This window comes from Ictidomys tridecemlineatus, chromosome 8 (genome assembly GCF_052094955.1).
Source record: "Ictidomys tridecemlineatus isolate mIctTri1 chromosome 8, mIctTri1.hap1, whole genome shotgun sequence".
NCBI lineage: Eukaryota > Metazoa > Chordata > Mammalia > Rodentia > Sciuridae > Ictidomys > Ictidomys tridecemlineatus.
This window is the reverse complement of record NC_135484.1, coordinates 137453519-137476119: the sequence shown is the minus strand read 5'-3', so window position 1 is coordinate 137476119 and position 22601 is coordinate 137453519. Positions and strand designations below refer to the sequence as shown.

At 48.3% G+C, this 22601-nt stretch overlaps 1 long non-coding RNA gene across 1 annotated transcript; it reads left to right on the top strand.

Annotated features, from left to right (window-relative positions):
* The first annotated feature begins 4311 nt into the window (after positions 1–4311).
* Positions 4312–20664, top strand: LOC144366330 (uncharacterized). The gene is made up of 6 exons (XR_013425359.1): positions 4312–4564; positions 9542–9803; positions 10808–10938; positions 11020–11166; positions 16747–17289; positions 18896–20664. It is a non-coding gene; the product is annotated as an uncharacterized LOC144366330 (long non-coding RNA).
* Positions 20665–22601: the final 1937 nt, after the last annotated feature.

Genomic DNA, 22601 nt, shown 5'->3' with positions numbered 1-22601 from the left:
ACTTTGAGATTAAATGCGAGTGTTTTTGGAACACACTTGATAAAGAATCTATTTCTGACCAATTGGGGAATCAAAGGATACCATGGAGATGCTTATGAATGCAAGGGTTTTACTTCTATAGTATATGCTCTAGTCCAAATGTGAGCTCCTAATAAGAATATTTACTTAGTAGGAGACAAAATAGCAGGAATTTTAAAAAAGATCTGCATTATCTATGCTAATCCTGCCCTCACATGTCAAAGAAAATTGGACATTGAATCTGAAACATTTGATTTGGGATTTGATGTTTCAAAACGTGAACATGGCCTTCCATCTGTTTCTCATTTTTAGGGAAGTCTAGAAAAATCTCGGCCTGCAACCCCCAGGGTGTATTTTCTTGATGTTCTCTCACTGTGTTAGAGAACGAACCCTTTGGCAATGTTTCTAAATTTAAAAAAAAATCATCCTACTTTTACATGACATTTGAAAAGCATCTATACTAATCATGTAGTTTTGTTCTGAATGAATAGTCCTCTACTTTGTGGGAATGACTTATATATGAGGACTCAGATAAAGGAGTGAATGGGGGTCAAGTTCAGGTGGTATCTCATTTGCTGGGATGACCCAGCGGGGAAGTATTTCCATGAATCATCCTGAATGTCTTCCTTTGTAAACCAGGGAGAAAATTGATCCCGAGTTTGTCACTTGGTACATCTGTCAGCAACAGGTCAATTCCCAGAGGCAGGAAGAGCAAAGGGAATGTCTTCAGGAGTCAGACTACATTTTAGAAAATAATGTAAGGACTGTGGTCCAGATAGTCATGAGTATCCTGCTCCTTTTGATGGTTCTCCATCAGTCAGTTTTGATGGTAGCTTCTGATGTGGTTGCTTCATTCACTTGCGTCATGATTTTCATGGGTTAACAGACAACCTCCTCCAGCTGACATGATTTCTCTCTCTCGGACTCTATTCTGCTTCTTCTTGTGTTCTTCAATGGCTATAAATTCAAAGACATATGATGCTGAGGGATCCTGGGGAACTCCCCAACCTTGGTACCATTCTCCCCCTTCATCCCCTACATGCCAATAACGTGTCCAAGTGTGGAAATGGTGCTGGGTGCTGCTGCTGCCATCTTGTTTTCAGCCCAAGGTGGAGCCAACACTGAGGATGACAAGGGGGACGTATGGACTGTCCTTAGTGGCACACACCATTGATCCCACTGTCCCTGAAGCATAGTTTGACTTTGGAGCCCCCAGTGCAAGGACAAGAAAGGTTATTCTTTGGAAGCTGATTGGATCAGATGTCTATAAATGGTCACCAAAAGCATCGACACGTTTAGGAAAGGCTGAACCAGCCCTTGAAGTGACTCAGCAAACTCTCTGTGATGTCACAACATCTGCCAAGCTCTGGGAACAGCTTGTCCAGTCCACCTCTGTCTCTTCCAACTTGAAAAAATGACAAGTGTTTGTGGCTACTAGATGTAGCAAGTAAATAGGATTTCCAGTTAAATTGGATTTTCATATAAATAACAATTTGTAGAGCATAAGGATATTCCAAGTATTGCATAGGACATACTGCAGTTGTTCCTTGTTTTTCTGAAATTCAGTTTAACTGGCACCTTTATTTATTCATTGTGTGTGTGTGTGTGTGTGTGCGTGTGTGTGTGTGTGGTGCTGGGGATTGAACCCAGGGCCTTGTGCATGTGAGGCAAGCACGCTACCCACTGAGCTATGTCCCCAGCCCTGGCATCCTGCATTTTATCTCCTAGTCCAGCTGTAGACTGAGTGTTGGGAAGTTTTTCTGAGGTGTTTATGGGGGTAAATGGGTCCGACCATCCTGGGTTCCTGCAGTCATACTTGTCTGGGACCCACTTTTAATTAAAGACCATTATCTGGGTGAGTCAGTTTTGGACTTAGTGGAAGAGAACCACAGGGCTTCTTGCTAGATCTGAGGCCGTTCCCTAGGGGGGCAAGGTGAGTCCTTGGGTTCTTCCTTCTGAGCACCATTTGGCCTGTGCTCCGAGCAGCGCCATCACCACCCTCCCTTCTCCTCCTTCTGCACCACCGACCATCACCTCAGGCCAACCCAGGAGGAACACTGGACTGGGATGACGGACAGGGACCGGCCTCTCTGGGACGATCTTCTCTTTGGCTCTTTGGCAGGAAGGTTTTAATCTTTGAGTCCCTGAATACAGTTTGGCAGCAGGTGACAGTTCTCAGGCCCCAGAGGTTCTCAGGCCCTGGCTTCTCCTTCTGGCTTCTGACATCTTATTTCTCCGAGTCTCTTGGCTCAGGACCTGATTGGGGATCTCAGGGAGTCACCAAGGAGGGATTGATCCCCTCTTCGCAGCCCAACCTTCGTGGAAACAAATGAAATTCCCTTCTCTTTTTAGTTAAGATTGGACTCTTTAGGAGGAATCTTTCCCATTCAGGAAACGGAGGACAATCGAAGCAGAGAAAGAAATCTAAAGCAGATGCGTCACTTTCTGACCTTAACCGCCTCTGCCAGAGAGCCACCCACTTGTCACAGCCATAAAAAACCTAGTCTTGAACCAAACCCATCTCTTCAATTTCCCTTGCACCAGATGAGCATCCTGGGGTAGACATAGAGGTGCTTCCCGAGGTCAGAGGCAACCTTCACACGCTCCCAGGACCTGCTCCCACCACCCAAGGCAACCTCACTGCAGCCTCTCACAGAGAGCATCCTCTGGCTTCTCCCCCTGACATTTAAAGACCATTACTGTCCCTGGTCAGCCTGCCCTCCCATGCCCTCTGGGCCCTGCCCAGGGTATCCCCAAAGCCCTGTCTCCATCTCCTCCTGTCCAGGGGTGCCCGGAGGTCATGCAGTCTCCCCGGGGATGTGCATGCATCTTGCCAGCTTCCATGATGGCGGTGAGAACTGGACTCCCTTTTCTCTTCCGCTTCTCTCCTTAGCCTCGCTGCCCTCTGTCCCACCTACCAGGTTCCCACTTTGTGTGGGTGAGAAGTTTCCGGCCCTCACTCCATTTGCTGCAGAGATGAAGATCTTGATCACCGATGTCACAATCTTCAAAGAGCAGTGGCAAAATATTCTCTTTATTTGGTTGCTAAACCGTGTCTGGCTCCCTTCCCTGGGGCCACAGTGGTCGAGAGAGGGCAGGGGAAGAAACCAGTTTGTCCACCATGGAAGCCGGGAGACTTTCCAGAGTTCTGATTCCCACTAAACAGCTATTTGTGGAATGTTGACTGATGTGGCCTAATTTATTCCTTCTTCAACTTTTTTGAAATGAAGGAAGTAAAATACTCAGGTGCTGTATCCGTGCCCAACGCTGTCTCCATAATGGAGTGATTGCCTTTATATGTCTTATGGACTGAATTGTGTTTTCCCTGAAATTTATGCGTGGAAGTCCCAGCCTCCTGGTATAGTAATTCCCCTTTGTCTGGGTTTCTCTCGATACGGTTTAAGTGACCCACAGCCAACTGTGGTCTGAAAATATTAAGTGGAGTATTCTAGAAATAACAATTTAAAGCGTTAAATTGCACACCATTCTGTGCAGTGGATGGAATCTCATGCAGCCCTGCTCCTTCTTATCTGGGATCTGACTCATCCCTTTTTCTGGGGGATGCATGATGTATATAGACTACCCACTCATTAGTCACTTAGTAGCTGTCTGAGTTATTAGATCAACTCGTATAAATTTGCAGACTGGGGTTCGGATAACCCTTGTTTTACTTACTCATGGCTCTCCAAAGCATAAAAGTAGTGATGCTGGCAATTCAGCCATGCTACAGAGAAGCCATAAAGTGCTTCCTCTTAGTGAAAAGGTGAATGTTCTTAATAAGGAGAGGAAAAAAAAAATCCCTTGTTGGACTTAACGAGGAGATCTGTGGTAGGAATGAGTCTTCCATCTGTGAAACTGGGATGAAAGAAAAAAAGAAACCCGTGCTAGTGTGGCAGTCACACCTCACAGGACAGAGACGACAGCCAGCCGTGGTGCCTGAGAAGTGCTTAGTCATTCTGCCGTGGCCTGGTCACACAGACAGAAGATCAGCTCACACCGTCATGAGGAGGGTGTGCACAGTACCGGGGACCACAGTCACGGAACCCGTATCACAGGATATGGGTAGGATTATTCTATTCAGTGACTGGTGATTGTTGTTGACCTCTTCTTGTGCTTAATTTATAAATTAAACTTCACCCTAAGTATCATAGGGAAGTAAGAAAAAACATGGTAGATAGACAGATAGATACATGGGTAGATAGAAAGGATTTGGTACAATTTGTGGTTCAGGCCTCCACGAGGGGTCTTGGAACATACCCCCAGGTACAGGGCGGGTACTGTATCTCAGCATGTGACTATATTTGGAGATAAGGTCTTTAAAGGGGTAATTAAGGACATGGGGTGGGACCTAATCCACTATGGCTGTGTGCTTATAAGAAAAGGAGATTAGGGCACACGCACAGAAGGAAGATCAGGCGAACACACGGGAGAAGACAGCATCTATAAGCCTTGGGAGGAGCCAACCCGGGCCACACCTGGAACTCAGACCTCCAGCCTCCACAGCTCTGAGGAAGTTCATTTCTGCTGCTTAGGCCACTCTGCTGTGGTACGTTGTTAAGGCAGCCTGGGTCCTGAGTGTCCTCTAGCGGCCTGTGTGTTCTCCGGGGGCTGCCATTGGGAGCTGGTGGAACCTTGAAAGGGTGGAGCCTAGTGGGAGCATTCAGGTCATGGTGGCAAGCCCTCGAAGGGCATTGTGGGGCTCCAGCTTCCTCTGCATTCCATTTGTTTTCTGGTCCTGAAGTGAGTGATTTTTACCATATCCTCCCACCACGATGCATTGCCTTGCCACAGGCCCAAAGCAGTGAGTCAACTGATCATGGACTGGAACCTCCAAAAGTGTGAGCCAAAAGGAACCTTTTATCTTTATGAGTTGATTACCTCAGGTGATTTGTTATAGTAATGAGAAGCTGATTAATACATCACACATCATGGTTATCATGTTTCTGGTCTCATATGCTCCAGATGGTAGGTTGTGAGGGAAATGGAAAGAGGACTTGGAGAAATCAAGGGATGCATTCTGTGTAGGGTCACTCATTCCTTGAAGATACCTCTTGCTATTCTTTCAGAGCTCCTGTCCCTCCTCCTGTCTCTGTTGTGTCCTAAGCTTAGAAGGGACTGGTGGGAAGGAATGTTCGCTGAGCAGTATCCCAGCAACGTGAGGTCTGGCTTCCCAAATTGCATGAAGGCTATTTTTATGACTTTTTCCCCTTAAGCCCCATGGAAAGTGGAGAAAACAAGGAAAAAGTGGAGGAAATGAGAGAAAAACTCAAATTCAACAGTAGAAATGCAAAATGCATTCTGGCTCATAACCAACACCAATGACTGTTACTGATCCCCTGTGGTAGACAGAACAGTAATTATCATCCTTCCCATTTTGTAGATGAGAAAAATAAAGGCAAATATCTTGCCCCCAACTGTTCAAAGAGCAGGGTGTGGAGACAGAACACAAGTGATGGACCTGGGACGGTACGATTTTCAATTTTTCCATTTCTTCCTGGGGCCCCTCCAGGAAGAAACCTCGAGATTCCTCCCTGCCCCACCCAGAGGCAGAGTGGGCTGAGACTGAGGTCCCAACAGGTGCGCGTCCTTGGGGACCTCCCCACCCCGCTCCCCCAGCCTCCCTCCCTCTTCACACAGGCCCCTTTCTGTGGCGGAGGCACTCACTTTTGATACTTCTCAAGGCCAAACAGAAAGTCAGCACAGCCTGCCTTTCCACGGGTTCCAGGGTGGCCGCGTTTAAAATTAAAGCTCGGTGTGTGCATGTGTGTGTGTGTGTGCGTGCGTGAGTGTGTGTGCGTGCGTGAGTGTGTGTGTGCACATGTGTGTGCATGTGTGTGCATGTGTGTGTGTGTGCGTGTGTGTGCATGTGTGTGTGCGTATGTGTGCATGTGTGTGCGTGTGTGCATGTGTGTGTGTGTGTGCACGTGTGCATGTGTGTGCATGTGCGTGTGTGCATGCATGTGCATGTGTGCATGTGTGTGCGTGTGTGTGTGTGTGTTAAGGGAGAAGAACAGCTTTGCCCTAGTGATCAAGTTTTCAGAAGGATTTGCCTTTTAGCCAAGCTGTGAACTGTGGCTGGTACCAGGAAAGAATATTTAGAGAATGGGAGCCAGTCCTCCTTCCTCAGCCCTGTGTTCCATTTGCTCTGTGGTAAGGTATTGGTCAGGGGAGAGGGGCCTTTCCAAGCTCTCTGGTCAGGCGCAGTACACTGCAGGCAGTAGACTCCATGGATGTGGTTTTTTTCCATACTTAATGGGTGTTTAGACAGAAGGATCTGGTCCACCTCAGTGCAGGGTTCTGGGGCCCTGGGCTTTCTACGTCAGAGAGGTGACTGGGCTGGGCTTTGGAAACTGGGCTGGGCTCTGAACTATTGGTGCCCGGCTCCCCAGCTGGGCAGGCAGCCTCCCCGAAGGCAGGGGAGATAGCGCCCTCAGACACAGACTGAAGAGCCGCCAGGAGCTGCAGAGAGGGTGTGACTTGGTCTCTGAAATCATTTCTTGGTGAAGTGCTAGTTACAGTCCTCCTGGCTCTGTTTTCCTTATGGGGGCACAGAGATCCCTGTCCTTGTCATAGCCGCAGCCCCGCGGTACCCAAGAGACTTTGCAAACCAGGGCTTGCTAAGCCTGGAGGGAAGCTCTGGGAAGGCTCAGGCTCTGATCAAAACAAGCTGAACAGGGTAGATCCAGCTCCTGGGGCTCTCTCTTCTCCACCTGGAACTAGTTACCATTTAGACCGGGGTGAGTCAGACACACACGTGGTGGCAGGGGGGTTGCCAGGCCTCCCACCTCCCCGTGTCCTCACCTCTGTAGAGTCCTTCTGAGGGAAGATGGCCAAGGCGGTGGTTATGTGACTGTGTCACGCTACATCGTTGTCTGACTTTTCGGTAGGTTCACTTTTGTGCTGATTATCTTTTGTTCCTGGCCATGAGGGGAGTGGATTGGCTCTGCCATGTGCTCCTGCCCTGAGGTGCTACCTCACTACAGGCCCAGATCAATATCCCAACTGATCATAGACTGGAACCTCCAAAACTGTGATCCAAAACAAAACTTTCTTTTTTTTTTTTTTTGCATAACTTTGTTACCTCAGGTGTTTTGTTCTAGTAACAGAAAGTTGATAAACATATCCCATATCAAGGTTATCTGGCCAGCCTCTAATTTATGATTTTCCTCACTCAACCTCCCAAATGGCCAGAATTATAGGTATTGATCACTATACCTGGTTCCTTGGGTTGCCTTTGAGGGTGCAATCTGCCATGGTGTGAAATGCCCATGGAGAGAGCCATACAGCAGGGGACTGAGGACAGCCCTGAAGTGGCAGCCAGCACGGAATCTGAAGCTCTCAATCCTTCAGCCCTAAGGAAATGGATTCTCTCACCAACCCGAGTGAGCTTGGAAGCAGCTGATTCTCCTGTTGAACTTTCAGATGAGAACACAGCCTGACCAACATCTGCAAGACCTCGGTTGTAGCCTGCAAGACCCTGACACAGAGAACCCAGCTAGGCCATGCCCAGACTCTATCAGAAAGTGAGACAAAACACATGAGTGTCGTTCAAAGCTTCTAAGTTGGCATTAATTTTTTTTTTAAATATAGCAGTCGATAACAAAAGCAAGGGATCTGCAGAGTAAATTCACAAAGAACACAATGACCAGGCAGGGTGCGTAGCTACTAAAGAAGGAAACTTAGGTAAGCCCTTTTGAAGTCCTTAAGGAAAAAGGCAGTGACTTTGACTCTTAGCCATCCTTTGAGGAAGATATGGAAGACATGCTTCCAGGAAAACATGAAGGAAAGCACTGAATCAGCCACTTCCTGGGTGGGTAGGCCTGTGGGAAAAGCGATTCTCACAAAGCTGGGTCAAGGTCATCGCCGGGAAGGGCTCTGAGATGGTGCCTGGCCACAGGACGCACAGGAGGCCCTGAGGATGGCTGCAGAGGGAGCCGAGAGGACACGGGCAGGCGGGCGGCCCAGGAGGCCAGGGCGAAGTCCCGGGGCAGCCAACAGTAGCCTCTGCAGGACGCGGACTTCTCCTGAGCGGGCCGGGAAGCCCTTCCAGGGTTGGAGGAGTGGTTGGGAGGATGATGTGACCTGATACATCCTAAAATGAGCTGTGCTCTCTCTCCTAATCTAGGAGTTGTTTAGAAGAAAGAAGGGGGACGCCAGGGTGGCAGAGATTTTGATTGGTTTCTTTATCCCTCGCAGCCCTTAGCACCATGTCTGACCCATCAGCTGCCCGGGAAGTGTTTGTTCCCTTGAGCCGAACCTGTAAACCTTCTGTGATTTCTGTGAGGTTTCTGACGCACGGACGAGATGCAGTTCCAAATACTGTTCTGCGGTTTCTCTGACACTGGAAATGGTGATGGAACAGGTGAAAGGGAACGAGAGCTACACTGATAAGGAAAACGTTTCTGGTTTCTCAATCTTTCCCCAAAGTTCACAGAAGGGAAAATAAATGGACAGGTGTTACCTGTGGTGGGTAAAGGGCATCTGCTCGTTTGCCTGGTGATGCTAAAGAGAATTGAATGGTAATAATAAAAAGGACTATTCAGCTTTTGTGTGTGTGTGTGATCTCCTCCTACTGGGACCTCACAATGTCTTTGCCCATAGAACCTACTGCTTAAAATACCACCAGTCTCATCATTTAAGTTTTTTTTTTTTTTTTTTTGGACCAGGGATTGAACTCAGGGGCACTTAACCACTGAGCCACACCCCCCAGGTCCTTTTTATTTTTATTTTTTTAAAAATTTGCATTAGTTGCCTAGGGCCTCCCTAAATTGCCGAAGCTGGCTTTGAATTTGCAGTCCTTCTGCCTCAGCCTCCCAAGCCCCGCCAGGATGACAGGCAGATGCCACCACCCCCGGCTCATCTTTCAAATTTAACTTACGATTTCTATTCCACGGTTATCTTGAATGCTGTGCTTATTTCTTCTTCACAAGGGTCAGGATCCCAGAGAAACTCTTCGGATCAACCAAATTCTGTAGAAATACGTGAACAGTTGGGTCGGGTAGCCAACGTAGGGGTGATGCTTAATTTTAGGGGTTGCTGGGCCCAGGCTGTGCAGCCAGATACTTGGTCAGACACTGGTCTCGATGTTGCTGTAAAGGCGTTTGTTGGTTGTGATTAACTTTTTAATGGGTAGACTCTGAGTAAAGCAGACCATCCCCCATATTGTGAGTGGGCCTCATCCAATCAGTTGAAGGTCTTCAGAGAAAAAAGGCCAGGGTCCTCCAGGAGGGAGAACTTTTGCAAGAAGACTGCCCTGGGACTCGGGGCTGCAGCACCGGCACTTGCTGGATTCCCCAGCTGCCCCTCCACCCTGTGGGTTCTGAACTTGCCAGCCCCCACACTCATGTGATTTATTTCATCCTTAAAATCAACCTCTCTTTCTCTGGGATCTATAGTGAGGGAGGCGGAGGTAGGCAGGGGGAGAGGGGGGACTACATACAGGTCGCAGTGGGAGGGAGGGATGCAGAGTGTGCCCTAACCTCCTCTGTAGAATTTTCCCCAACTTCTGCTCTTTTTACCCCAGACCAGGCACAGACAAGACCTCTGAGGCACATGTGCCGAGTTTCCAAGAACGTGATCTGCGGGAGCCACAGAGGCCTCCCTCGCTGTCCAGTCCCTTCACCCTTGTCACAGTGACCCCAGTGAAAGGGACAATGCAGCAGAGAAGCCTGCGCCCCGCCCCTCCTGGGACTGGACTCTCCACCTGGCTGCCACATGGAACCTGCACCCTTTCTCCGCGGTGTCTCCCAGTTGCCCCGCACAGCTGCACACTCAGCGGCCCCCAGGTATCTCCCCGACCTCCAGGGCTCCCCGACCCCCAGGGCTCAGCCCCGTGGAGGCCTCTGGGCTGGTGTTGCTCTGCCCCTTTACTCTGGCCTGGGCTAGTCGGGCGCTCAGACCTGTGTGCAGTCCAGAGTTCTTTCCCCAGGGGTCAGACAGGCTTCAGAATGTCCCAGCCTGGGGGAGTGTCAAGTCTTATGCCAAGTTGAATTTGAAGATTGGCTTTATAACAACTGGCCCTGCTTATGACCCTTCTCCTTGGGGCTTAGATGGCTGGGACAGAAGGGAGAAGACCAGTTCACGGAGGGTGGCCCAGGGGAGGAATCCCAGGGACAGAGACCATGCTCACATCCTGGGGGAGCCTAGTCCTCACCTGCTCTGTGGATGGAGCGCCCAGAGTCCCTGCTCCTCTCAGAGGCGGGGAGACCCTGGTGAGCCATCTCACCCCACCTTCCAGACCCTGGAGGGCACTTAGAGGTCTGTGGTCATTGCTGCCCAGGGTCCAGGTGGATCTTAAGTGTATCTGGATCTGTGCTGTGGCCAGACCTGGGGGAAAACCTGTGAGTAGCTGTTGACACTCAAGGTTTTGTGCACCTAGCAGAGATGAGTGGGAGGTGACGGCCACACTGGCCCCTCCTCAGGCCACTGTAAACCGGCCAGAGGTTGTCAGTGGATGCTCTTGCTCCTGGCAGAGCAAGGGTATTAATGTATATTAGGGCTCATCACAATAGCCCGGCCTGGGTTGTGGGGAGAGCTCTTGCCTGGTGTGTATAAGGCCCTGGATTCAACCCCAGAATTGAAATAAAATAAAATAAAATAAAATAAAACACAAGTGTGGCCTGACTGAGAGATGGATGAATGAACGCAGGATTAATGAAGGAGGCCCCTGTTTCTTGGTCTTCCTTGTTCTGATTTCTAGCAGCACTTGTCTCCGTCAGAGCTTCTCGTCCAAGGGAGCTACTTATTTTTTCCTCCTTCTCCTTCCCTCCTCTCCTTCCTTCTCTTTTAGAGCTCAGACAAATCTCATCTTCTGGAGCTAATCATCACAGAACCCTGAATTTGGAAACCGTTGTCCGATCTCCAAGAAGATCCTTACAACCAGGGATCGGGGGATTACAGAATGAAGTTGCGGCGCATGGGGTAAAAATAAGACGTTCTCTGTCCCCCCTGCCCTCTGGGGGCCCTCCCACACCTCATCAGCCGAATCATCCTTGTTTATAGGAAGGAAATGGGAGAAGCCCAGGAATGGCAGCCGCAGCGAGAAGGGGGAGGAAGAGAATCAGAACGCAGCATCCTCAGCGTTGGTCAGCCCCAGGGAAGGGGACACGCCCCTCTTTTCATCTGGAGGGAAAATCCTTGACATAAGCAGTCCAGTTGGGAGTCCATTGAGTGCTTTACCCATGGCCAAGGTCAGGAGTGGGGAGCATGCAAGGTCAAAACCACGTGGAGACAAGAGAACTCGACTCAGTTCACTGACAGTACCTGTGTGTGTGTGTGTGCACGCCTGCGGGTGTGCATTGTGTGTCTCCAGGACCAGCTGACTTCCAACCTGTTTGCTGCTTCTCTGGGAAGCAGGTTGGGTTGTGTGGTTATCAGCTGCACTAGACGGAGAGATATCTGAACAGATTCCAAACAGATTCCAGGCATTTCTTAGTGTGCCCTGGATCCGCACATTCCCAAAGCTGTAAGTCGAGCAGGGACAAGCGAGTGGAACTGCCTTGGGGGCACTTCTCCTTACAGTTTGACCCTTACTGAGCTCTTGTAAAATAGGAGCCTGACTTTAGGAGGAAGAGTGTTGCCCCGTGGGCCTGATCTCATATGCTCATCCGTAAAGTGGCAGGATGTTTTGTCTTCCTGACAGGAAGGGCTCCAAGTCTCTGAGCACCGCTGATTCTGCTTGGGGAGAATCATCTGCAAAATTCTGCTTTATTTTACATCCCCCTGTTTTTATTGTGCTATCAGATTTCTTTACGTCTTCCTTTATGCTACATTTGTTTATTTATTTTTTACATAACAGACCTAGGACCAAACCCCCATCCTTTCCTATTTCACTTCCTGTCAATCACTTCAAAATCCTTCTGGTGTCCTTACTCCCTGCAGATCTCAGCTCTCTGACTTTCAGAGTCCCCAACCAAGAGAGCAGCAACTCAGCATGGAGCCACACAAGTTGTCCCCAGGCTGCAGAGGACGGGCCGCAGGGCTCACTCAAGAGGCAGCATCTTGGGAGAAGCTAAATCCAGGGATAAGATGAGCACATTCCCTGGGGATGGGTAAAGGAGAGAAAGAGAGAGAGAGAGAGAGAGAGAGAGAGAGAGAGAGAGAGAGAGAGAGAGAGAGACTGCGAGGATGAGCTGAGGAGACAGAAACCACAGAGATGAGACAGGAGAGGGATACCTCAAAGCAGAGACCTGGAAATAGAATCTAAGAAACTTTCAAAGTCAAGAAAATACGTCTAGCAGTCGAGTCACATAAATGTGCCTGTCACAGAAGGTCATTCCTGCTACACACCCTAGGGGACTACCCATCTGGGGAATGTAAGCCCCTAACAGGGGGAAATACCATGTGACTGTCATGGATCCAATGCTGTGTCCTCCCTAAACTCCCACGTGGAGGCTGGGTGTGACTCTCCATGTGATGGTATCTGGAGATGGAGTCTATGGGAGAAAATTAAGGGCAAATGGAGGTTGAGAAAGTGGGGTCTTAATCTGATAGGGCTGGTGCCCTTAAAAAAAAGTGCCCAGAATATACGACAGAGGAAAGATGGACAGGGCCAGTCTCCTCAGTGAGTGATGCTGGGAAAACTGGAGAGGCCTGATCTTAACACCACACCCCAAATCAACCCAAGAAGGACCAAAGGCCACGTGGGACCCGAAACCATGAAACTCCTGGAGGAAAACACAGGGAAACTCCTTGGCCTTGGCCTTGGCAGTGATGACGATGATCAGTTTTTGAATATAAAACCGAAAGTTAAGAAAATGAAAGCAAAAAGAAACAAGTGGGATGGTATTCAGCTTAGAAACTTCTGCCCAATAAAGGAAACAATCAACGAAATGGGCAGGCAGCCTGCAGAGTGGGAAAAAAATACTGAAAACTGCATAAATGAAGAGGGGTAAATATCTGAAATGTGTAAGAAATCCATACGACTCCATAACAAAACAGAACACAAAAGCAAATAAGAAACGATCGAAAAGTGGTCCATGGATCTCAATGGACATTTTTTCAAAGATGGACAACAGGTATGTGGAAAGGTGTTCATCACTGATAACGAGGGAAATGCACATAAAGACCACAGAGAGATATCTTGTTGAAACAGATATTATGAAAAAAAAAGAAAGCCAAGAGGCAACAAGGACTGGCCGTAACGTGGAGGAAAGGAACCTTGGTACACTGTTGGAGAGACTGTGCATAGCCGTTATGGAGGCTACTTGAAAAATCAAAAATAAGTCTGCTATATTATCCATCAATCCCTCTTTTGAGTATATAGCCAGAGGAAATAAAACCCGCATGTTGTAGAGCTATCTGTAGTGCTAGGTTCTTTGCAGCACTGTTCACAACAGGCGAGGGTGTAGAATCAATCTAACTGTCCATTGGTGGGTGCATGGATAAAGAATTTGTGATGTATACACAAAGTGGAATATTAGGCACCCTTTGAACAAGAAGGAAATCCTGCCAATTGTAATAACATGGATGAACTTGGAGGACATTAGGTTAAGTGAAATAAGCTAGACCCAGAAAGAAAACTATTGCATGATCTCACTTACATGTTTTGTGTCAGTCATCTTTCTGTTACTATAACAAATACCTTGAGATGGCCAACTTACAAAGAGAAAATGTTTATTTTAGCTCATGGATTTAGAGGCTTTAGTCCATGATCAGTTGGCCTAGTTGCTTAGGGACTTGTGGTGAGGAAATACACAATGGTATTTCCACACACACACAAACACAGAGAGAGAGAGAGAGAGAGAGAGGAAGAGGCCAGGGTCCCATGGTCTTCTTCAAGGGCACACCCCCAATGATCTAAAGACCTCCCACTAGGCTCCACCTTTTAAAGGCTGCATCATTATTCTAAACTGGGAACCAAGACTTTAACACCTGGGCCTTTCGTGGACACACAAGGTCCAAATTCTACCATACATAGAATCCAAAAAAATCAAATGCATAGAAATAGAGTAGAACCCAAGGGTGGGGAGGGGAGAAAATGGGGGAGATGTAGGTCAGAGGGTACAAACTTTGGATGAGTAGTTCTAGAGACTAATAATGTACAGCATTAAGAATATAGTTAATATTAATATAGTGTTGCATTGTACACTGAAAATTTGTCAAGAGAGATTTCAGATGCTCTTACCATCAAAAGAAAGAAAGGAAGGAAGAAAGAAGAGAAGGAAGAGAGAGAGAGAGAGAGAAAGAAAGAAAAGCAAAAAGAAAAAGAAAGGGTAATTATGCGAGAAAGTGAATATGCTGATTTGCTTGCCTGCGTTGATCATTCCGCTATGTGTACACACGTCCAGACAGCACAGTGTACCCTTAAGGATAAAAAGTAAAAAGAGCGACCTGAATTCGAAAAAATAAGAGGACCAGCCGTCACCCTGCGGTGTGGGTGGGCGCACAGTGAGCAGTCACTGTCCTGTAAGCAGGAGAAGCCTCACCAGACATCCAGTCTGCCACCACCTTGATCTTGGACTTGCAGCCTCCCGAAGTGCGAGACAGTGAGCGTGTGTGGGTGAGTTGTGTGGCCTTTTGTCATGGCAGCCGGCCGGAGCAGATCAAGACTGCGCCCCAAAGCCATGAAACCCGCTCGCCCTTTCCCCGGGCTCCGGGAGATTCCAAACGCTTTACCTCATGCACTCCTTCGGCCTCGCTATTTTAATCTCACAATCCAGTGAGGTCGGTTCTATTTCCATCCCGTGGCGGAGTGGAGGAAAACAGGCCTGCAGCACTTTCAGGGGCCCTCTCCAAGTTCCTAGGGCCAGTGCGGGGAGCACCCGGGTTTTGCTCCCGAGCTTCCTGGCTCCAGAGCCTGGAAAACGAGCCACTGGGCCTCGGCACCCTGTTGTTGGAATTTCAACAGCGAGAGCCTTAGTCATCGCTGCAGTTGGAAGGACTGGATACCTTCAGGTCCCTTTGTCCCTCCACGGGGCTGTCCCTTTAAGAGCAGGTCGGTGGCAGAAAAATAAAACTGGCCCTAGGAGTGGCTGGTCTGTGGGGATCAGTGTGAAGTCCCCCGGAAAGGTCAGGCCTTCTGTGGCCTTACTGCAAGCTCTGGCCTCCCCATCCCCCATCCTTGATCCCTGGAAAACTTTCCCATCGTTTCCAAGGACTGTGACCCCACAGAGCTGCAGAAACCGTCCTTTGGAACGTCCTTGTTGAGCAGTGCACGCACATCCTCTGTACCTCGGGGAGGCGGGATCTTACCGCCATCCATGGGCTGAGATGAGAGGCTGAGTCACACCTGGGGTGCCCCACAGGTGATCATGCTAGCAAAAACAGGGGCTTCCTGTCACAGGACTGTGAGGCTGTCAATCACCGTGACACTGAAAGTCATAATTTTAAAGGGAGAAATCACCCACGCAGGAAGAGCAGGTCAATGGTACGAGAAGACCATCGGGGCCACCCAAGCTTCCTGGCCAACTTATTACAGCCATTATCGAAACAAACAAGCCACCTCCGGGCATCGCCTTTGCGGGACACACAGTGGCCGGGCCGGGGAGCAAAGCTTAGAACAACTCCATTCCCTCGGCTCTCGTACAGGAATATGTACACGGGGAAAGGTCAACTGGTTGAGAGAAGCAGCTTTCAATATTAGTTTTCTTCTTTGCTCTTTTCCTAATATTTGACTTTTATTGTGGATTTAAAAGCGATTTTTTTCCCCCAGCGAGAACTTTGCAGAGTACATTTCTAAATCACAGTTAGCTAATAAAATTTCTATCTGATCAAGCATGAAAAATGCCATTTCGAAAAAAAAAATCTAATTAGATACGTCCCAGTATATGTGTGTATTTATTTTATTCACTAATTCTGGGAAAGTTGGAAGTCTAGAGATGGCCACAGGGTGATAGGCAGATCAGGGCTGAATGGAGGGAATGGTGACGTGGCAGGCACTTTATACGCGTTATTTTGTTTAAGCTGCCTGACGACTGTATGGGTTGAATGCTTTTCTTCTCCCCAGGTTACAGATGAGGAAATATGGAGACAGAGGAATAGAGTGAACTCGCCCAGGTAGTTGGTGGGCATGTAAGATGCAAGAAGGAGAGGCCATATGTACCATTGTGCCCATCCTGGCTAGAAAGCAGGGGGTGACCTGCCTCGTTCCTTCCCTTTCTTTCTTCCATGTGACTTCCAGGATTGGGGGTCCTTGAACTACCAGTGGAGCTCTGTGGCTGTTCTCTATTTTCTATTTTCTGCACTCTTTCTTCCAGAAATGCTTATTTATAGATACCCATTAGTCAGCCACTCCCCGAAATGTCAGAGATTATTAACAACGGGATCGCAGTGCCAAAACCTAAGGAATAAAGATTCTCCAAAGATAATGGATTGGCACTGCAATGGGAATACCTGTTCCTTCGTGAACTATGTGTGTGTTCCATGAGGTTGAGGCGAGGGGAAGTTTTTCAACCGTAAAATGAAGAGGATTGCGTAAATTAGTTTGAAACAGCAATCTTTGAAAAAGGCAGTTGGGGGGCAGATGTCCTTGCAGAAGATGTGTGTGTGTGTGTGTGTGTGTGTGTGTGTGTGTGTGTGTGTTTGAAGATTGAACCCAGAGCCTTGTATATGCACACGCTAGGCACAGATTCTACCACTGAGCTATATATCCTTAGTCACCAATTTTATACTTTGAAGTTCTAACCACCAGTGTCATGGTCTTTGGAGATGAGACCTTTGGAAGGTAATTAGGATGAGGTGAAGTCATGAGGTGGTCCTTCATGATGATATTAATGACTTTATTTTTAGAAAAAAGTAAGAAAGAGCAAGAGACCCTGTCTCTCTACCATGTTCGGACACAGAGCGAAGAGAACAAGTCAGGAAGCCAACCGACTAACACCTTGACATTGCACTCCCCGGCTTCCAGAACTGTGAGAACAAAGCCATGCTGTTCAAGACACTACCTGTGCTGTTGCAGACAGAGGCCTGAGCAGGTGACACTGGCTTAGAGAAAGACGTTTCCTACAGAGAGGACAAGGACAGGTGCATGGAAGCTGGATGGCTCAGGCGTGTGATAGGTCCTTGACAACCTCAGATTTAACATTCATGGTTTTGAAAATACTCGAGTCTGGGCACGTACCACCTGTCAGTTTGCTGAGGAATCAAGGTGAATAGAGGTACCGGGAGCACGTTCCCTTCTCCATTACACGAGCTTCTGCATGGCAGAGACCCACCCGACATCAAGCTTGACTTCAGTGTCTTCAAGACCCTGCGAGCAAGCTGTGTGGCAGGCTGGGAAATTGAAGGAATCACATGCTGGATTGAAATTCACAACTCCGAGTGTTCATGAAGGTATCTGGGTGAACCTCTTGGGGATACCAATGTTCCTTGTGGATCTGAGATTTATCTCATTCTGGATCCAATAATTGGGGTTGATTTGCTACCATTGTTCCTTCCTTAGCTCAGCTGCGTATTGGCCACATGGTTTTTGTTCAGCGTTCCTGCTCTGTGCCAAGTGACTTACTGGGTCACAAAACACAGCTTTGTGGAGCTCATAAAGAATGGGTCAGCAAAAAAAAAAAAGGACACAAACAAACATATGTGATTGGGATGGTGATCCGTACCAGCAAGGGAAAGAGCTCCACAGGAGAGAGTAACAATGGTGTGTGTGTGCGCGTGGGGCCGGGGGGGGGGCGGGGGAGATGGTGGGGAGTGGTCTACAAAGGGTTCCCTGGGGAGGTGAAGAGTGAGCAGACCTGTAGTCCCTGGAAGGAGTTTCAGGTGGAGAAAGGAGCAAGTGTGAGGGCTTTAAGGGAAGGAAGGTTGTTGGAAGACTGGGAAAGAGAGGGTATGGAGGAGCATCATGAGCAAAGGAAAAGCCATGTAATATCGGGGTCCAGGTGGGCAAGACTTGGGCACCACCTTAGGAGTTTGGCCTCTGTTCCCCCATGAAATCAGAAACCAAGAGGGGCTTAAAGTTTCATTTAAAAACCGCCCCCTTGTCTCTCATGTAAAGAACAGACACAGAAGAGAAGGCTGTTCAAGTACACGCCTAGTCGGAATCTGGGTTCCCAAATTTGGCTTCAGATTGGAACCTTTGGGGGTTGTAAAAGAATACTGGTGTCTGGGCATCTCTATCTCTAAGGATCTTGAATTTATTAGCCTGGAAATTTGAAAAGCATCTCAGGTTACTCTAGCGGACCACAGCGTGCAACTCACTGGATCTGGAAGGTGGATGTCACGGCTCAATGGTGATCCGATGCTGGTGTGTCCTAGGACCGTGGCCACCACCAGCCAAGTCAGGGCAAATGCGTGAGATGCATTTTGGAGGTGGGAATGTTAATGAGTGGAAGAGGAGCAGCAGGTACCAAAGATTATTCAGAGGTGAAGCCTGAGCTGCAGATAGATACTTGGGAGGCATTGCTAGAAGCAACCACATGGAGGAGAACATACAGAACAATCCACCCAAGGATGGAGCCCTGAGACTGGAGGTGGAGGTGGTACCTGAGAAAAGACAGAGAGAGATTCCGGGAGGTAGAGGGAAGCACAAAAGGAGGAGAGAACCGTGGGTTGGCAGTGATGGTGGGAAGCCAAATAGAGAGGAGAAAAGTAATGAAAGACAGAGAGGAAAGGGTTCATGGGCTGTTGAAAGGTTTTGACATTTTCAGGCATGAACATTTTCACATGTGAGTAGGGTCAGAAGTCAAATAGCATGTGATAAAGAGTGAATGAAAACTTAAAAATAAGGAAAATGTGTGTAGAAAATTATTTCAAGAAGCCAGGTTCTGAAGAAGAAGAAGGAGACGAAATGGTGGCTAAAGGGAGATGTGGAGTTGTCTTATAAGTTGGGAAGGTTTCAAAGCAGGGTTATGTGTTGTCTTACTCTGTTTTCTATAGCTATGACAAAATACCTGAGGCCAGATAATTTTATAAAGAGTAAATGTTTATTTGGCACAAGGTTCTGGAAGCTGGGAAACCCAAGAGTATGGCAAAGACATCTGGCACAGCTCTTCATGTTGCATCATGACATGGCAGAGACATCCCGTGGTGAGACAGAAGAAGCATGCTAGCTGGGATCTCTCTTCCTATTCTTCAAGATCCATTCATGCTGTCGTGGAAATGGAAGCGCCATTCTCATGACCTCACGTAAACCCCCTAGACGACCCCACCTCCAAATACCAGTAACGTAAGATTTTGGAGATTAAGTTTCCGGCACAGGAACTTCCAGGGAGTGCACTCCAACCACCACCTGTGATACTAGGCATGTTCTAGATGGCAAGAGGTAGAAGTGATAGGCCAAGAGGGAGGGCATCATCATTAAGGTGGCGGGGGAGATGGAGGCCCTGAACTGTGGGAGGCACCAGCTATTGGCAGGAGGAGAATGCTCCCTTCATTTCAGCAGAGTGAATGAATAAGAAAGGGACAGGCGTGAGGAGCTTTGTAAATTAGTTATGGGAAAATGAGAGGGTATCTAGCTGGTAAATTTGATATTCTCAATTAAGTATAATTAAGCAGACACAAGATGAAAGTGAGGGGCCAGATAGATGTGAGGGTATTTTCCCCTATTCATACATCTCTGTGAAAAAGTTGAGAATTTCCAACTTTTCACTTAAAGAAAGTACTTTGTGACTTCTCTTCATTGTCTCTGAATTGCCAACATCACTGCTCTTGATCTTTTGGGACAATGTGAAGTAAAATCAGTGCTACTTTAACATAAGCACTGTGACATCACTGCCGATCACTGAGGCAGCTACTAAATGACTAACAGGCAGGTAGTGTATACAGTGTGGATACTCTGAACAAAGAGGATTCACATATGGGGCAAAATGGAGTGGGGTGGTTTGAGATTTTTTTTTAATCCCCTTATTCAGAACACTGGGCAGTTTAAAATTTGTGAATTATTTATTTCTGGAATTTTCCATTTAATATTTTGAGGTTGACCCTGGGTAACTAAAACTGTGGAAATTGAAGCCAAGATACAGGAGGACTGCCGTATTAGAAAGTGTTGTGAAATTAGAGACGTGCTGCGTGTCTATGTAGAGTGACCAGCAAGATGTGACTTTTCCCACCATCAAGACTTAGAGGCACAGGTTGAGGCCCAGAGAAGGGAGATTGTGGGCTTCACCCCAGGCTGGGAATTTGCAGATCTTTGGTGATTTTAACAAGAGCAATCCTTATGAAGAGAGTGATAAGAGACTGGACTGCAGGTGTTAGAGGTATTGTTGGAAGACAGTCTGCCCCACCTCCCTGCAAGACAGTCTGGCCGACAGACTCCAGCTCCCACTCTCTGGCTCCTCCCTGAGTCCTTGGCATGACCCAGGTTTCCTGGGCAGATCCCAGCCACTGGCTGTGGGTAGTGGTGTAATGGTGGGACACTGGATTTACTTTGGATTTTTAAGTATTTATATGCAATTCCTACTGCTGTATATAAAATGGTTACAAACACAATAACTCAAAATAACACACATTTATTGTCTCACAGTTTCTACAGATTAGGAGGCGAGGCATGCTCCGATGAAACCTCTGCTTCAGGTCTCACGAAGCAACAATCAAGGTGTTGAGGGAGGTTGGGGCTCATCGGAGGCTCAGGGTCCTCTTCTAAGCACAGGTATTTGCTGGCAAATCACCCTAGTAATTCTGACTTATGTCTTTTTACGTCATGGGAGCAGCACTTAGAATTCTTTTTAAAATTTTGCCATTAGATTAAATGTTCTTTGAGAAAATTAATATGGGTATGGCTCATAGCACTTTATTCAATAAATACACAGCAATTCGATTTATTCTTTTCCCACTTACACTTTGGTCGCTTACAATTTTTAGCTATTACAAGTAATAGTGATGGATCGACTCCAGCACACTGAAGTCGCTCAGAGCTCATGATTCTCCTGGAGATTTGAGGACAGATTTTTCTTAGAGTCTCGGGGCTGGATGCCAATGAGAAAATCGGTCAGAAATATAAAGCATCCTTCTCAACCTGAGCAGTTAATGTGGACGATCCAAATGGTTTTGATTTGAGTGCATTTTCCCCTACAAGCATTTACGGGGAAAGCAAGTTCTTCCTGGGGCGCTCTGGCTCAGCGCTTTGTGAAACTGGGCGATGACGTCGGTTCCACATCACCCAGGCTCCCGCAGTAGCCACCCAGCGCGAGGATCTGGTCAGGCCATACATGCAGCTTCATGACCCTGGAGCAGAAGTTCCGAGTGGGAGGGAGGGGACGAGAAGGAAAGCACAGGGGACAGGGGGTGGGGGTGGGGGCAGGTGCAGTCAGAGGAAGGTGATGAAGAGGGTTCATGACCCAAGAGAAAATGAGAGGGGAATGAATGCCTTGTGTCTGGGAGATTGGTGCCTGGGTAAACCACCCTGGGCTGGCATGGAAGCTGCCCGAAATAACAAGCTCCATAAAGTGATTTAAAACGCATTGATCTTTGCCTTTGTGGGCTTGGGTGGAACCTCGGTGGCTGGCAGACTGCGTCTCTTCATGGTAAGCACACGGGCCTTTGGCTACCGTGGTGACCCCCACAGGTCTGCTGGTGCAGACCTGAGCCCCCGGGCTGGGGGCTCAGATCCGAGCCCTGGGCCTGAGCTCTCCTGTGAAACGGGAGGCCCTGGCAGAGCAGACTGAAGTTTCTAGAAGTGGATCTGTGGGTTGGTGGGGAGGCGGAGGGAAGGAGGGCTCCGTGAGACCAGGAAAGAGCAGGAAAGCTGGACCACAGGGGATTGGCTGCACGGAGGGGCCCTGCAGCGAGGCCAACAGCAATGTTGGAAGGCTGGGTGTTGGCATATGCATACCTCCTTTGGCCAATCCTGGCAGCCACCCGGGTTCTCCTTCCAGGTGCAATGACGGCCATTTCTCCCCAGTGTTTTGCTGTGTGAAGTTGTTGAGTCTCTTCTGGGAGCAAACTCTTACTGCCCTGGAAGGGGGCGTGGCCTCCTTGGCCTCTGAGCACCAGGCCCCCTTCCTCCTCCCCCACAAAGCTAAGGAGGGGGGCTTGGTGGAGTGGATCCTCATGCTGATTCACAGCCCAGCAGCGAGAGCTCTGCCCTCTCAGGGGAAGTCTGGATTTTTCTTTTTCCCTTTAAAGTACAAAGAGGTCCTAAACGGGAGTGGCAAACGTGAGAGTGTGGAGCGACTGGCTGCCGGCCTGTCCACAGTGGTGAATCTCCAGGAAGTGACTTTGCTTCTAGTGTCTGGTCCTTACAGGGTGTGTGTGTGTGTGTGTATGTGTGTGTGTGTGTGTGCGTGTGTGTGTGTGTGTGTGCGCGTGTGTGCGTGTGTGCAGGCGCATGCACGTGTGTGCTCCTGGCACCTACTGGCCATAGAGGAGGCCAGGGATCCTGCTAAATATCCTACTGTGTACAGGAGTTTCCCTCCTGCAACCAAGAACATCAATAGTGCTGAAATGGAGAAACCCTGCTAAAGACAACTGCACCACCACTATTACCAGGAAGCCTGGGTTCTGCGTTTACAAAATCAATACCCAAGTTTGCCTGGGAGCCATCTGCCTGGACTCTATTTAGGGAAAGGACTGACCTACTTTTCAACGTTCTCCCTAAAGCAAGATCTGTCAAAACAATTCAAATATTGCCAATTTGGGAGAAAACAAATAAATCTCCAAATCTATCTGGCTAGAGGGTTAAATGACTCTTTTACATAACCAGGAGA